At 36.8% G+C, this 14,297-nt stretch overlaps 1 pseudogene; it reads left to right on the top strand.

Moving 5' to 3' along the window:
- Positions 1-6,789: 6,789 nt before the first annotated feature.
- Positions 6,790-13,930, top strand: LOC132635270 (MND1-interacting protein 1-like; annotated as a pseudogene).
- The last annotated feature ends 367 nt before the right edge of the window (positions 13,931-14,297 follow it).

Here is a 14,297-nt window from a genome sequence, read left to right as displayed (position 1 = left end):
GGGTCTCCCATGGGTCATGGCTTTGAGGCACCGCCCTTAGCATGTGTGTATGAGAGTGGAGTGAAAAAGGTGACTGCTGCAATGCATTGCATTCATCCACTCATATATTTGACTGATCATTTGGTGAACTATATCTGTCTTGGTTGATTTCATAATTCCTTTACTGTTACATCCCGTATTTTTGAACGTCGGATTAATTGTAAGTTGAGGTGGGGCCCACATGTCAAGATTTTTTTTGGGACATGTGACAAATTATATGAATCACATATGTGAAGTTAAACACAACTCAAGAAGGACCCTTGGGCCAAATCAAAGTGGAAGTCCTCCAAACGAATATTTTTAAGGAAACGTTTTCGGGTGACCTGACTTTGGGGGGCAAAAACGGTATTATAAATTTGGAATTTGGAAAAATACCAAGAAATAGAAGTTGTAGATAATGGAATTAGCTTTCCATCCATAGGTCGTGGGTTCCCAGGTGACGTCGGTACACGGAGATATGAACGTTTTAAGGTCGAAAGGTCAGTGGGCTAGGCCCAACTCGGGACCAACCGGGTTAGGCCCAAAAAAAAAAATAAGAAACATTGAGGCCCAAGTGAGGGTGGCCGGCCATAGTATGATGGCCCAAGCCCGGGGGGGGGGGGGGGGTCTAATTTGTAGTATTAAAAGATGACTAAGTCATCTTTAACTTGTGGAAAAAAATCAAGAAACTTGTAGAACATAAAGACCACCCCAACTTTCGGCCATGACCATGAAATTTTAGCTCTTTGAAATCTTCTCCCAAAAATTGTTTTCTTGTGGTATTCCTACTAATTCAAGGGTCCTTTACAACTTGGTGTAATTATTTTGGAAGAAAGAGCACTTGTTCCATCAATCTCACACTTGGGTTAAGTGAAGAAGTTGAAGAGAAAAGGTAAGAATTTATCCCTCCTTACTATGTTTTGAAGGTTGGTTTATGTTGTAATATATGGAAATGAGTAGAAATTATGGAAATAAGAAAGTTTACAAAGTGGGTTTGCATGTGTGCATGTGTATGTAAGGTTGTATAAATAAGATGAGTTGAATTTTATGTTGTATTCTAGTTGTAGTTGTGGTGGACCTTATATTGGAAATGGAAGAAAATGGTTCAAGTTGGCATGAAAAATTATTGGAAATAGTTATAGGAAATTATGTGATTTTAATGAAGTTTTTATGTAATTATGAAGTGGAGTTATAAATGTGAATTATTATGTTAGTTGGTGAATTTGGAAGGATAATAGTCCATATTGGCATGAAAGATTGGTTGTTAAGTGGTTATGAGAAGTTTTGTGATTTTATGGTCGATTTATGTAATTATGAAAATGAAGTTGTTAAGATGTAAATTATGATTATGGTTGATGAAATTGGAAGATGGAAACATGTTATGAATATGTATGTTGAAGATTAGAAGTTTTGGATGGATTATGGTTTTGGTGAAAAATTTGTACATTTTGTATATCTTGTGAATATTTTGTGGAAATGATATGAAATGCTTCCGAATTATGTTGTAATGATCTTGATTAGTAATGAATACGAGAATGTCGATATTGATTTGAAAATACGAAGTTGGAATGAAGGTTATGACATTATGTTGGAAAGATGACTAACTATGTTATATTGTGTTTTATAGTGATTGTTGTTGTTGGTGGTGTTGTTGTTGATTGTTTTGGCCGAGTTAAATTCTCGGGGATGCTATATGTATAGGGGAGATGCTGCCCAAATTTCTGTAGGCAATTATGAATAAAGATTGAATACTTAAAGATTAGAAATTGAGAATTGGTAAATGTGACCAATTACAGATTTTGGGCGAAATGGGAATTGAATTTGGAAAGGCGTAAAGAGCATACAAGGTATGTAAAGCTATCCCGATTCTTCTTTTGGCATGTCCTAGGTGTACTAGGATCGGATTTGAGCCTCGGAAAGTATTCTGCTCATCGGAATCCGCATTTGAAAATACCCCTTTTTCATTCAATGGAATTGAACCCTATAAGTATGCTTTATTGAAAGAATTGTGCAAACTTCCGCAAATTGTTTAGAAAATTATGGAATGTCCCCAGAACCTCCGTAGGTGACTTTATAAGCTTAAAATACGTAATTTGAGCCCACCGCTTCGTTTGTCCCGAGGTGGGCCCACTATTTCCGATTTTACCCTTTTAGTGGTTATGACTTGTCTTCGAGCGTTTTTTAAAGAAATATTTTTAACTACGCTTGTAATTACTAAATAAAACTTGTTTTAAATATTCCATTAAGTCTTGTAAAACTGTTTCGGAACTTGGAAACGAACTTAGAAAGATTATGCTTCTGTAATCCATTATGACATCCGAAATACACTCACTATGATTCTGTCTGATTTCATTAATTCGATTTGTCATCCGATAGGTCTTATTGAGTCTCTGGAAATATATGACATTCGTTTGAATTATTTTGATAAGCCCCATAATGTATTTTGAAACATGAAAATGATTACAAAAAGCTTATTTTGACATATGCTATTGGGATATCCGAAATGCATACACTATGATTACTGCTCCGCTTCTGTCATATGGTTTGTCATCTGAATTATGCTACTGAGTCTCCGTAAATGTGCTATATTTTATTTTGCATTAGTTTCTCACTACTCCATTCGTGGATGCCTCAACGTTTCCTTCACTGAGCCCGGGCCAGGATATGTTCTCAAGCGACTTCCACTGCATTATTCGCCGTGCCTCGATGTGAGGGGGCAGGTATACATGTACATGGGTTGTGGAGTATGTTGTGCCATGTATTCTATTCTGATATGATATGATATGGTCTGATATGGCCATCTGATATGATATGCTATGCTACGGGGTAATCCCCTATTCTGATCCTTATTTGTTGTGGCACCAATGTCGGGAGGGTGATCACGTTTTGTCTGCCGAGTCCCTTGGCGGGGGCCGGCTACGATATGGCGTATGTTTCTGTACACACTTTTTATGATTTGAAAATATGCATATGATATTCTGGATTTTGCATCCCTTTTCTGTTCATTCTGTTTCCGGTTATGACTCTGTTTCTGTGATTCAGGCTTTACATATTCAGTACATATTTTGTACTGACCCCCTTTCTTCGGGGGCTGCGTTTTCATGCCGCGCAGGTACAGACGACAGGTTTGCTGATCCGCCCGTTTAGGATCTTACTCTGCTATCTTGGAGCGCTCCTTTATCCGGAGCCCATATTTTGGTACAGTCTTCTGCTATCGTATATATGTACATTATTCAGGGGTACGACGGGGCCCTGTCCTGTCTTATGATTCTGTTATGTTCTGTAGAGGTTTGTAGACATACTTGTGTGGGTTCTGTATATGTTTTTGGGTTGTTATGATCTATGATGGCCTTATCGGTTTCCACGTGCTATATCCGTTCGTCTGCGATATCTAGTAACGCCAATTAACTTTTATATTGACATATTCTACTAGTATGATGGTTTGGGTTATTGGGTACGTTTGGGTGTCCAGTACGGACACTAGTCACGGCCTACGGGGTTGGGTCGTGACATTTACACTTTACTCGTATACGATACGTGACCATACCTGTTTGCTCTATGTGCTACTTGTTAGTTTCCACTTCTTCATGCGTTATCTAATCATTGTCGGCCTATGATGCTTACTGGTACTAGTGTTGTACTGATGCTACTCTTGCTGCACTTTTTGTTAAGTGCAGAGTACGATCCAAGCTCCAGTTCTACGCCCCGTGGCTGATACGCGAGGGTGACATCTTTCAGTCATTCAGGGTGAGCTACTTGGTCATCCGTGGCCCCTGAAGGACCCTCTTATTTAATTCTGTTTTTTTTTATTCGACAGACAGTATGTAGCCTTCAGGAATTTTCAGACTTTTATTCCAGACTATGTTTAGCGCTCTTGTACCCTTTGACCAGATTTTGGGGATGTCGTGACATTTCTAGTGATGATAAGTATTTAAGACTTAATAACTTCTTCTTCTTTAATTTTTCGCTTATTTAACTTGTTATTGGGAATGTGGTTCGCCTACTCAGGGGATAGTGTAGGTGCCACCACGACTCGTGAATTGGGTCGTGACATTCACCCTTGTGGATATTTTTAAAAAAGAGAGTATTTTCATTGTTTTGCAAAAAAAAATAAAGAGGTTAGGGCGCAAATCATATATAAAAAATAAAAAATAAAAAAAATCAGAGTGCTAGTTACAAAAGAAAACATACGTTAGGGGTGCAAAACACAATGGACTCTAAGTGGTTACTATAATGTATAGTTTTATGAAGGATTTTGAGATTTTAACTTCAAGTTTGAAATTGGTGTTTTAAGAATTTAATTAAATTCTCACTTGGAGGTGGACCAGACAATGGAAAGATCTGACTTAATATTGTGGGATTTTTTGCAACTAAGTCATTTCCTGTCTAAACTGAAACACTTCAACTTTTCTTTTCAGGTCTTGAAAGATTTCATTCTCTAAAACAGATCACAGGGCATGGAACAACTTACTTTTGTGAGATACTATGGCTTTTTTGAGAAGATATCCCTATTTCCTTCTACCCATCGTTAATTGTACTTCAATACTACCTGAAATAAAGCATGTTCCCAAGATTTACTAGAGCTAATTGGACTAAAACCCACCTGTCTTTTTTCAGGGAATACCCAATTGAAATACTGACTTACTTATCACTGGTAGCTGCTAAAATTCAGATTGCACGCAATTGCACAACATACCTAATACATAAGTTGGACCGCCTACAATCTCGCTGATTTGGCCCTTCTACCAAGCTCAAGAATGTAATTGTATAACTTTGTTCCGTACATGAATGTTTCTAGTACTAGTTTTTGGGAACGTGCGTTGCATATGTATTTCAAGTGATTTGTTACAAAATTTTGCATAGTCACATAAGAATGTTGAAGCATTATTGAGTAACAAAAGACAAATTAATAAAGTAAATATATGGTTATAAAATAGTTTAATTTCCATCGCAACATTTAGCAGCAAAGAAAGTTGATCATTATTCCGCACCACAATATATCTATGTATAACAGAATCTACTGTTCGTATAAAAAAAATATATATTATCATTCAAATGGATCGAGCCACTGAAACATAAAAATCTAAACTTAATCTACACTTAATGAGAATATAGCTAGAAAACATAAGGGATTGTACCCACTTACCCTGAGCATATGCTGAATCACTAATCAAACGTATGTATATATAGTGTAGTTTTCAAGGTTTAGTGGTATAAGCTTTTTCATATTCCTCAATTGGATTCTTTTCGACTTCTCATTAATTGAAGAAATACGTTTCAACTTCAACATTAATTGAAAGTATAATGTTCAGCCATCACTTCAAAAGGAAGAAAACAAATATCTACGGAGTATTAAGTTCTTAAAAGAAAAGAAAAAAAAATGAAAAAATAAAGTTTCCGTGGTCAGAGAGAAGTTATATGGGTGGTACATTGAATTTTGTATGCATAAATTTTCATATGATTAGGGGAAAAGACTTAATTTATTATGATTCTTTAATAAAATGGCAGTAATTATTATTGAAGGTTAATCATATTGCAATTTATTACAATGTATCCAACATTAATTTACTGATTAACAACCTATTCCAACATAAATAATGGTTTGGAGGAGACGTGGGTTGTTGTTACGACTAATGAGTCATTAGGAGGCCTTACATAAATGACTTGTAATACTCATAGCTAACATATTCGGAATAGTCCTCAAGTTGCAATATGCAGGCGAAAATTAGCTATAAGTAGCTGAGTGATCCATCTGAACGCATAGAATCGGGGTTTCATCTGTTTGCTTTAGACATGAAAATATTTACATCAACACTGATCATTCAATGGTCCCATGAGAGAGTAGAGAAGTGATAGATTTTCCTTCATATACATTGGATTCCAACTTGTTAGTGAGATTGAACTATGCGAAACGCATACTTTAGAAATTTTCTGCATCTTCTTCTAACAAATTTCCAAGATAGTGATGGTTTTAACTGTCACTTCTGCTATCTTCTAATTAACTTGTGAATTGGGCTCAAATTGCATTGAGTAAGAGCTGTAAAAGGACTTAAAAAGCACAAATACAATCTTTATAGAGTATAGAGCGGATCGAAATATATTTTGGTCAAATTCAATTTAGAGGCCTTCATTTACAACACAAAAAATCTACATGTAAAGGGGGAAAAAAAATTACATGAAAAATGTTATCCTATAGTTGTTCACAACTAATTGCATTGTACCAATTTACAAATTTGGCATAAGTGATCATTCTTAAATTCGTGTATAATTGTTGATCGATAGTTGGGGAGTCACCAAAAACTTCTTTAGGTCATATATACAATCTTATTCTTTTTTTTTTTTTACTACATGTCCATTTTGCAATCAGAAATAGATATATAAAGCATAGAGGAAAAGAAAAAAGATGAAAAACCAAGAGTTCCGTGGTCAGGGAGAAGTCATATGGGTGGTACATTGAGTTTTGTATGCATAAATTTTCATATAGGGGAAAATACTTAATTTATTATGATTCTTTATAACAAAATGGTAATAATTATTATTGAAGAAGTAATTATTATTGAAGGTTAATCATATTGCAATTTATTACAATGTATCCAACATTAATTTACAGATCAATAACCGATTCCAACATAAATAATGGTTTGGAGGAGACGTGGGGTTGTATGTTATGACTAATGAGTCATTAGCAGGCCTTGCATAAATGACTTGGTAATATTAACTTCTTAAATGGATTGATACGTGAAAAGGCATAATTGTGGCTCTGATTCATTGTATTGTATTCAATTTGATACTTAGCATTTATTTAAATGTATATTTACATTTTGTATACAAAATATTAAAGGAGTAGTTTTTGATTGAAGGATAAAAATGTCATTTAATTTTTTATGGGCATTTTCGTAAACTAATTTTTCACTTAAGATCTTTCCATTTTTATTTCGTAAACTAACTTTTCACTTAAAGATCTTCTCACTTTTACAATAATATGATTAAGAATATTATGTTAATATTTAATTTAATCGTGTTTCCATTGTTTTGATCTCATTAGTACAATGATGTTCAGAAAATGGCACGGGCCATCTAGTTAATTACAAAAGCCATGCTTAAAAGTTGTTTTTTGGAGTTTTGAAAGGCGGTCTCGCATATACGAAATTAAGAAATTTCCTACTCCAATTTGAGTGATTTTCCTATTAAAATAGTAGTGTTTAGAGTTCAAAATGAATTCTTAATTTTGAGGTAATTGAATCTGACACACACACAAAATTCTCTTTTACAGTTGGTGGGTAATGGTTTTAAAGTGAGAATCCTCCATTTAAACTTGACGCCTTCCGTCTCTCAAGATCAAATGCGTCCCCTTTTATTAAACATTGGACCTTTTGTGTACAAGGTAATGCGTGAAGGACAAAAGTGGTTCTCCTCATATACGTAAGGGACTATTTTGGTTTTTTCTCCAACAAACTCAAGCCCATTTTTCACATTTCTGGATTTTAGCCTTAAAAAAAAAATATAGTGCTAGACTGCTAGTAACACTAAACATTCAAGTACTATGACTTTGTTACGGATAAGACTCCTGTATTTTAAAATCAAACACTTACACTTTCAAGGCTATGAAAATCTACACTTGTACATCTACAATGTTATAAAAGGTGTACTTAGAAATGGGTAATGTTATGGTGCTATGGATGTTTTGAGTGATATATTGCATAACTCTTTGTCGTATTTGAATAATGGAAACGTTGTTAATTTGGAGGATACCGAGCATAGCTTTACGGATCTTAGGCAGTTAGAAGAGTACTCGTTGGCTGATATGGTGTGTTTGTTGTAGCAAGTTAAGCCATGTGTTAGTGAAGTGGATGCAATGTGGTGTTTGCTAATGAGTGATCTTCATGTTGGTCGGGCTAGTATGATGGAAATTCCGGTTAATCCGACACAAGGTGGGAATGGCTCGGCCAGTAATGTGGATGGTGTTGACTCTAGTCATGTTGGCGTTGTGCTTGCTATGTGTAGGTTTCATGTTGGTTGGGATTTCGGGAATAGGGGTGCTAATGAGTTTCCTGCGAAGGGCGTCTCTTCGTATGCCTCGGAATCTTCTTTGCAAAGGGAGACTGAGTGTCCAAAGAGGTTTAATCTCACCCCTTCGACCAAAACTTTGTTGAAGAGGAACGTCGCGGCTTTTGTAGCTGGATTTAGGGCAAACTCAAAATGCCTACAAAATCAATCAAAAGCTTATCCTAGTCCTTTGCCTGGTGGGGACCGGTCTAGTGGAAGTGCCTCAGGATCTAAAGTGGAATTGGGCAGTCTAATGAATCTCAGACTCTGAAAAACCAAGAAGTTAGCTGTGTGAGTAAGTTTCGCAATTTGAATCTTGCCGAGAATTCAGAGCAGGGCTACGGCCAGCTGGACCAGAAGGACGAGGTGATTCTGAATTTGACCTATCAGATAAAGGATCTGGAAAGGCAGGTGAAGGATCGAAAAGACTGGGCCCATCAGAAGGCAATGCAAGCTGCGAGGAAGCTCAGTAATGACTTAACTGAGCTTAAGATGTTGCGAATGGAAAGAGAGGAGACTCAAAGACTGAAGAAGGGTAAGCAGGCCATTGAAGACACTACCACTACCATGAAAAGAATCATACGTATGGAGGCTGCTCTACGATACACAAGTGGCCAAGTTGACCATAAAAACCTGGCAGTTAAAAAGCGTGAGAACATGAATGCCGAAATAAGGGCAGCGATGGAGGCTTGCAAGTTAAGCGCATCCGAATCTGCCACAACCTGCTTGGAGGTTGTAAAGAGGTAGAAGAAGTTCTTAAAGAAGCATGGAGCTTGGGAGAAACAGAAAAACAAGCTTCACGAGGATATTGCTGCAGAGAAGTAGAAAATCTCGGATTTGCAGCAGCATCTGGTTGAGATTGAGGCAGCTCAAAAGGAAGCTGAGGTATGCACTTTTTCTCTTTTTATTTTCTGTTTACTTGTATTACCTTCTTGTAGTTTAAATGGAATGTTCACAGTATATGCATCGCTTCCTGAGAAATTGGACTAAATCTTTCTGTCTTTCTAATATCATAATGCACCTTTTAATTGATAGTTCTAGTACAGTATTTGTGTGTTTTTTTCATCGTAATGGTGTCTTTGTAAGCATTGGTTTTGGTTTCAAACACTTTCTTTCTGTTTTGACATGATTTATATAGAGGTGTGTAGTGAAAACGTTCATCTGTTGGGTTCATGAGATATCTGAATAGTAAGAGTAGACACTGCACCCGTGTTACCTAAGATACTTTCTTTGATTAAGCTTTATCTTGGATCTTATTTAATTTATAGATTTGTGTCTGATTTGCTTGTTGATAAAGAGAGAGGAGTTATATGGTTCATATAGAGAATTTAGAAATTTAAGTAGTTTTATGTTGCATACAGTCGAATCATTCTTCATCCATAAATTTCATTAGTTATATGTGGCAAACATTTAAAGATCTTTCGAGTCCCAATAAAGCTACTCAATAAGTTGGGCTGAACTTCTGCAGATCATCAGGAATCCTATCTGTTCTTTGCTCCTTCACAGCAGTAAATTGTAAAATTGACTAAATCATGATGAAGTTGGATGGAGATAAAAGATATCGGGTGTTTTCCTCTTACAAACACTTGGTCTTTCCATACGTGTGATTCTTTTCATGGTAATGTCTTCAATGGCCTGCTTACCCTTCTTCAGTCTTTTGAGTCTCCTTCCTTTCCATTTGCAACATCTTAAGCTCAGTTAAGTCACTACTGAACTTACTCATAGCTTGCATTGCCTTCTGGTTGGCCCATTTGTTACGGTCCTTCACCTGCCTTTCTAGATCCTTTATCTGATGAATCAAACTCAGAATCACCTCGTCCTTCTGGTCTAGCTGGCCATGGACTTAATCTAAATTCTCAGCAAGATTCAAATCACGAAACTTACTCAAGACAGAGCTATGCACTTCTTGGTTTTGATTCATCAGACTGCCCAATTCCACTTTCAGATCCTAATACACTTACACTAGACGGGTCCCCACAAAGCAAAGGACTAGGACAAGCTTGTGACTTTTTTTGCACGTATTTTGAGTTTGCTCTAAGTCCAGCTACAAAAGCCGCGATGTTCCTCTTCAACAAAGTTTTCATTGAAGGAGTGAGATTAAACCTCCTTGGACACTTAAGATATGCAAAGAAGATACCGGGGGATATGAGAGGAACCCCTTCAGAGGAAACTCATTAGCACCCCATTTCCGATACCACAACCACCATGAAACCTACACATAGCAGGCACAACATCAACAACTTTAATTAATCGGGATGTACTCTTTATATGTTGTAAACATTTATTGGTCTACATCTATGACCAACTTGTATTTATGAGTGATCTTAAAGTGGAGAAATGATTGATGAATAAGTTGCATTCAATTTCCTAAAACTTTAGTGCGCAAACACACGAACACTTGAAGACCATAGGGTTAAAACCTTACTTTACTAGATAATAATGTTGTAAAAGGTGCGCTTAAACCCTGAAGCCAGGTGCTACATAGGTTGGGCGCTTCCCTTCGCATATGCGACACTTTAGTGCAATGCAACTGTGTACTAAGGCGTGCAGCTAAACACTAAATATTGACGACAAAGCTATGTATTCATCATTGTTATGAAAAAAATCATAGGTATATATGTTAGGAATTAGGAATAAGAAATTAGAAATATAGTTTAAGGAAAGTAGTCACAAATTTAAACTAGAAACTCAAAGCTCTATTTCGCACTGGAGTCGGAAATTTAAAATGAGTTTGAACTTGATTCACATGGTTTTTACTCCACGTGTTTCATGTGGAAGACATAAAAGGGGTTGAGAGAGCTTTAAAATCATGTAAAAGGAAGTTGTCATAAAGGACCTACAACCTCTTGACGTTCATGCAGACTTAGTGAAGATCAAAATACAATGAAAGGTAAAAAAAATACGTATTGGGAATACCAGTCAATACCAGCTAGTTGAGATTAAGGCTTACTCGTGTTGGTACATTTCCGCCCAATTTTTCAAAAGCGAAAACACAAAAAACCAACCTGGTCCTTGGGGTTCGAGGTGCTTCGAGGTGCACACTTCTTTCAAGTGAGGCGCATGCTTCTTTAAAGTGAAGTTTGAAGTGAAGTGCGTATTTCTTTTAAGTTAAGCGCTCAATTTAGGGAGACTATAATAATACCATACATTATGAATTTAGTACTATAATAATCAAAATTTCAAATAAAATAATTAATTTCAATATCCAATATACAATATTACCAATCCAACTCCTCAATGTTGAGATTCAAAGAATCAGCCATTTCTTGTTGGATTCACTCTGTGTCATTGTTTGAAGTGCACACTTATGAAGCGAATGAAGTCGTGACCCTTGCTCCGCCTCGCTTTAAATAACAAAGCGATGACTTATAACACTGTTTACGCCTTTCACATTTGACAACACTACTTGAAAGGAGTAGTTTAACCCAAATCTATGCAATTATTCCTCCTATCATTAAATGCAGATAGAAAGCACATCCATGCATCTATCGAAAAGAAAGAAAATGGTGTGTTAAGTAGAGGAACATAAAAGATTTCTATATTTTAAATGAATATCTCTTAGTAATTTTGCTAAGAGCCTATTCAGGGAAATAACATAAATTCTTCATATTCATGCTTAAAACGCCAGTAATGCTCTACGAACATAAAATATTTATAAATCTCGATCAAGAAATTAAAAGTAGGAAGTTAGGAAGAATGAGATGGTGAAGACAATTGAAGTGGTAACCTTTTTATGATATGTCAATCTAGCCTGTGAGTCCCTACGAGCTAAATGGTGGTCATTTCCCACTTTGCTCTCCTGGAGACTCGAACCCAAGGGTGGATCTAGAAGATTGGTTGCGGGTTCATGTCAAGCCAGTAGCTTTTATCCAAAACATATATATATATATATATATATTTGACCGTGAACCCAATTATTATTGTAGTATTAACTTGAGGTCGTTGTAGGAATCCATCAATTTCAAATTCTAGATCAGCTCGAAGCTTCAATGTTATCTGTGGAGGTAGAGGTCTTCGACAATTAAATTATCCCTCTCTTATTGACTATTGGACTGATAATAAAAAACTATCCGCTTCTCTTTTTATTTGAACAAGATGAAAATGAAAGGAGATGTCATGTTCAGGAGCATAGAAACTTATTTGTTATTTTATATTACAATTTTCTCTTAAATAACAGAGAAATCTGCCGTTCCCAGCTTTGACTCGGATAATGGTCTTTCCCCTCTACCCTCCTCCACTTAAATATTAGAGTTGGCTCCTAACAACATTCGAACCTGTGATGTGTCTATCGCACATCCAACACTCTATTACCTTTGTTATTTTACCAAAAAACTGTGGCCATATGGTTATTAAGCTGATGAGCATGCTTTCTTGTCGGTAGAGGGGACACATTAAGCTAGTGCTTCTGTTGGTATGTCCTTTTTGGAGCTATAAACTTATTTGGTGAGCCGGGGGTTTTGTTCCGGGGGGGGGGGGAGTGGAAAGTTATACAAAACTATGGATTTAGAGAACTAACAGAGAGTGTTTCAGCATACTTTTGGCATGTTTTTGAGAAATTAGCCGGCAAAAGCATTGCAGAGGAAACTCATTAATGATCCGTGATGGCAGTATGTTATATGAAACTAGAAAAAGAATGAATAATTTCCAGTGCTTCTATTAATGAGTGCTTTTATTATGCTTCTAGAGCTATATGCATGCACGATAATGATTGCCTACAGTTTTATCAAGGATGTTTCATTTCCTTTTGTAAGTGTGGATACTTATATTCGTTTTTTTAACATTGATTCATGTTCTTATTTCAAGAATGCTTGGCTGTTGGCTGAAGAAAAACCCTCTTCTTTTTTCCCTTTTCTGATAAGTTGGCTAAAAATATCGATCATTGCTTACAATTATTACAGTCAGAAACCGTACTTGGAAATGTAACACATTCTAGATCATTTGTAGCAACTCTGAAATTGTATCTCACTTGGGTAATTAGAATGTACATTATGTGTGTCTTCCCTTTGGATACATATCAATTGAAGGTTTCTTTAGCTGTTTCTTTGCCAGTTGTCTTTCCTTATAAGTCTGATTCAGTGCACAACCTATTCTTCTTGTTGTACTCCCTTTATTTCCTTCCTTTACCTGTTTACTTTCACGGATAATATATTATTTAAAACTGTTAATGAGCAATTATTACCCTGAATTGAACACAATCTGGCTTATTGGGCAATGAATAATGGTTGTGTTTCCAATTTTTGACAGGCAAAGTGGAGGCAGGAAGAAAGGACTAAGGAGCAAGCCTGGGCACAAATAGAGGAGGAGCGGCGCCTCAAGGAAGCAACTGAGGCTACTAACAAAAGAAAGCTTGAGACGTTGCACCTTAGGATAGAAATAAATTTCCAGCGGCACAAGGATGACCTCCAACGGCTTGAACAAGATTTGTCTCGGCTTAAAGCATCTGCACAGACTACTGAGCTTCCGGAAGGAGATGTTGCAAGGATGCTGCGTGATTTTGACGGATTGGAAGATTCTTCTGAGAAAGATGTTAGCGCTGATAGGGAGTGCTTAATTTGCACGAAGAATGAAGTTCCAGTTGTTTTTTTACCTTGTGCTCATCCGGTTCTATGTGCAAACTGCAATGACAACTACGGGAAGAAGGGAAGAGCAATATGCCCCTGCTGCCGGTTCCAATTGAACAGAGAATCCAGGTCTTTGGTGCAACTTTGTAGCCCTTATGCAAGCTTTATTTGAAGATGGCATGCTCATTTACTGTCTCTTCGGAAGACAAAAAGAACAATGTTTTCTTCTCTTAACTCTTTTTACATAGGCTTGAACAATATGCTGGATTGAATCATCAATACAAAGTGTAAGTAAATAAACAGCCAGGCCACTCTTTAAACCGGTGTAAGACCACTTGAACCTTCTCCAGATATTTCTGCATTCTATCTTCTTTTACCTCGAAAGTCCCATTAACTTGGTTCACGACCAGGAGGGAATCACATCTTGCTTCAACGACCTCAGCTCCCAGTCCCCGAGCGAACTTTAAACCGGTAATCAAGGCCTCATACTCGGCTTCATTGTTAGTCAATTTCGAGGATATTTTTATGAATTGTCGTATAGCATCTTCGGTTGGGCTTCTCAGCACGATCCCGAGTTCGGACCCTTTTACGTTGGACGCGTCAACCGTACCATACTCCGATTGTTTACCCGAGGCTAGTGCTAATTCTTTTTCAACCTCGGGTATCATTGCG

Source organism: Lycium barbarum, chromosome 4 (assembly GCF_019175385.1).
Source record: "Lycium barbarum isolate Lr01 chromosome 4, ASM1917538v2, whole genome shotgun sequence".
Taxonomy (NCBI): Eukaryota; Viridiplantae; Streptophyta; class Magnoliopsida; order Solanales; family Solanaceae; genus Lycium; species Lycium barbarum.
The sequence above is the reverse complement of the archived record's forward strand: the minus strand, read 5'-3'. Positions and strand labels throughout refer to the sequence as shown.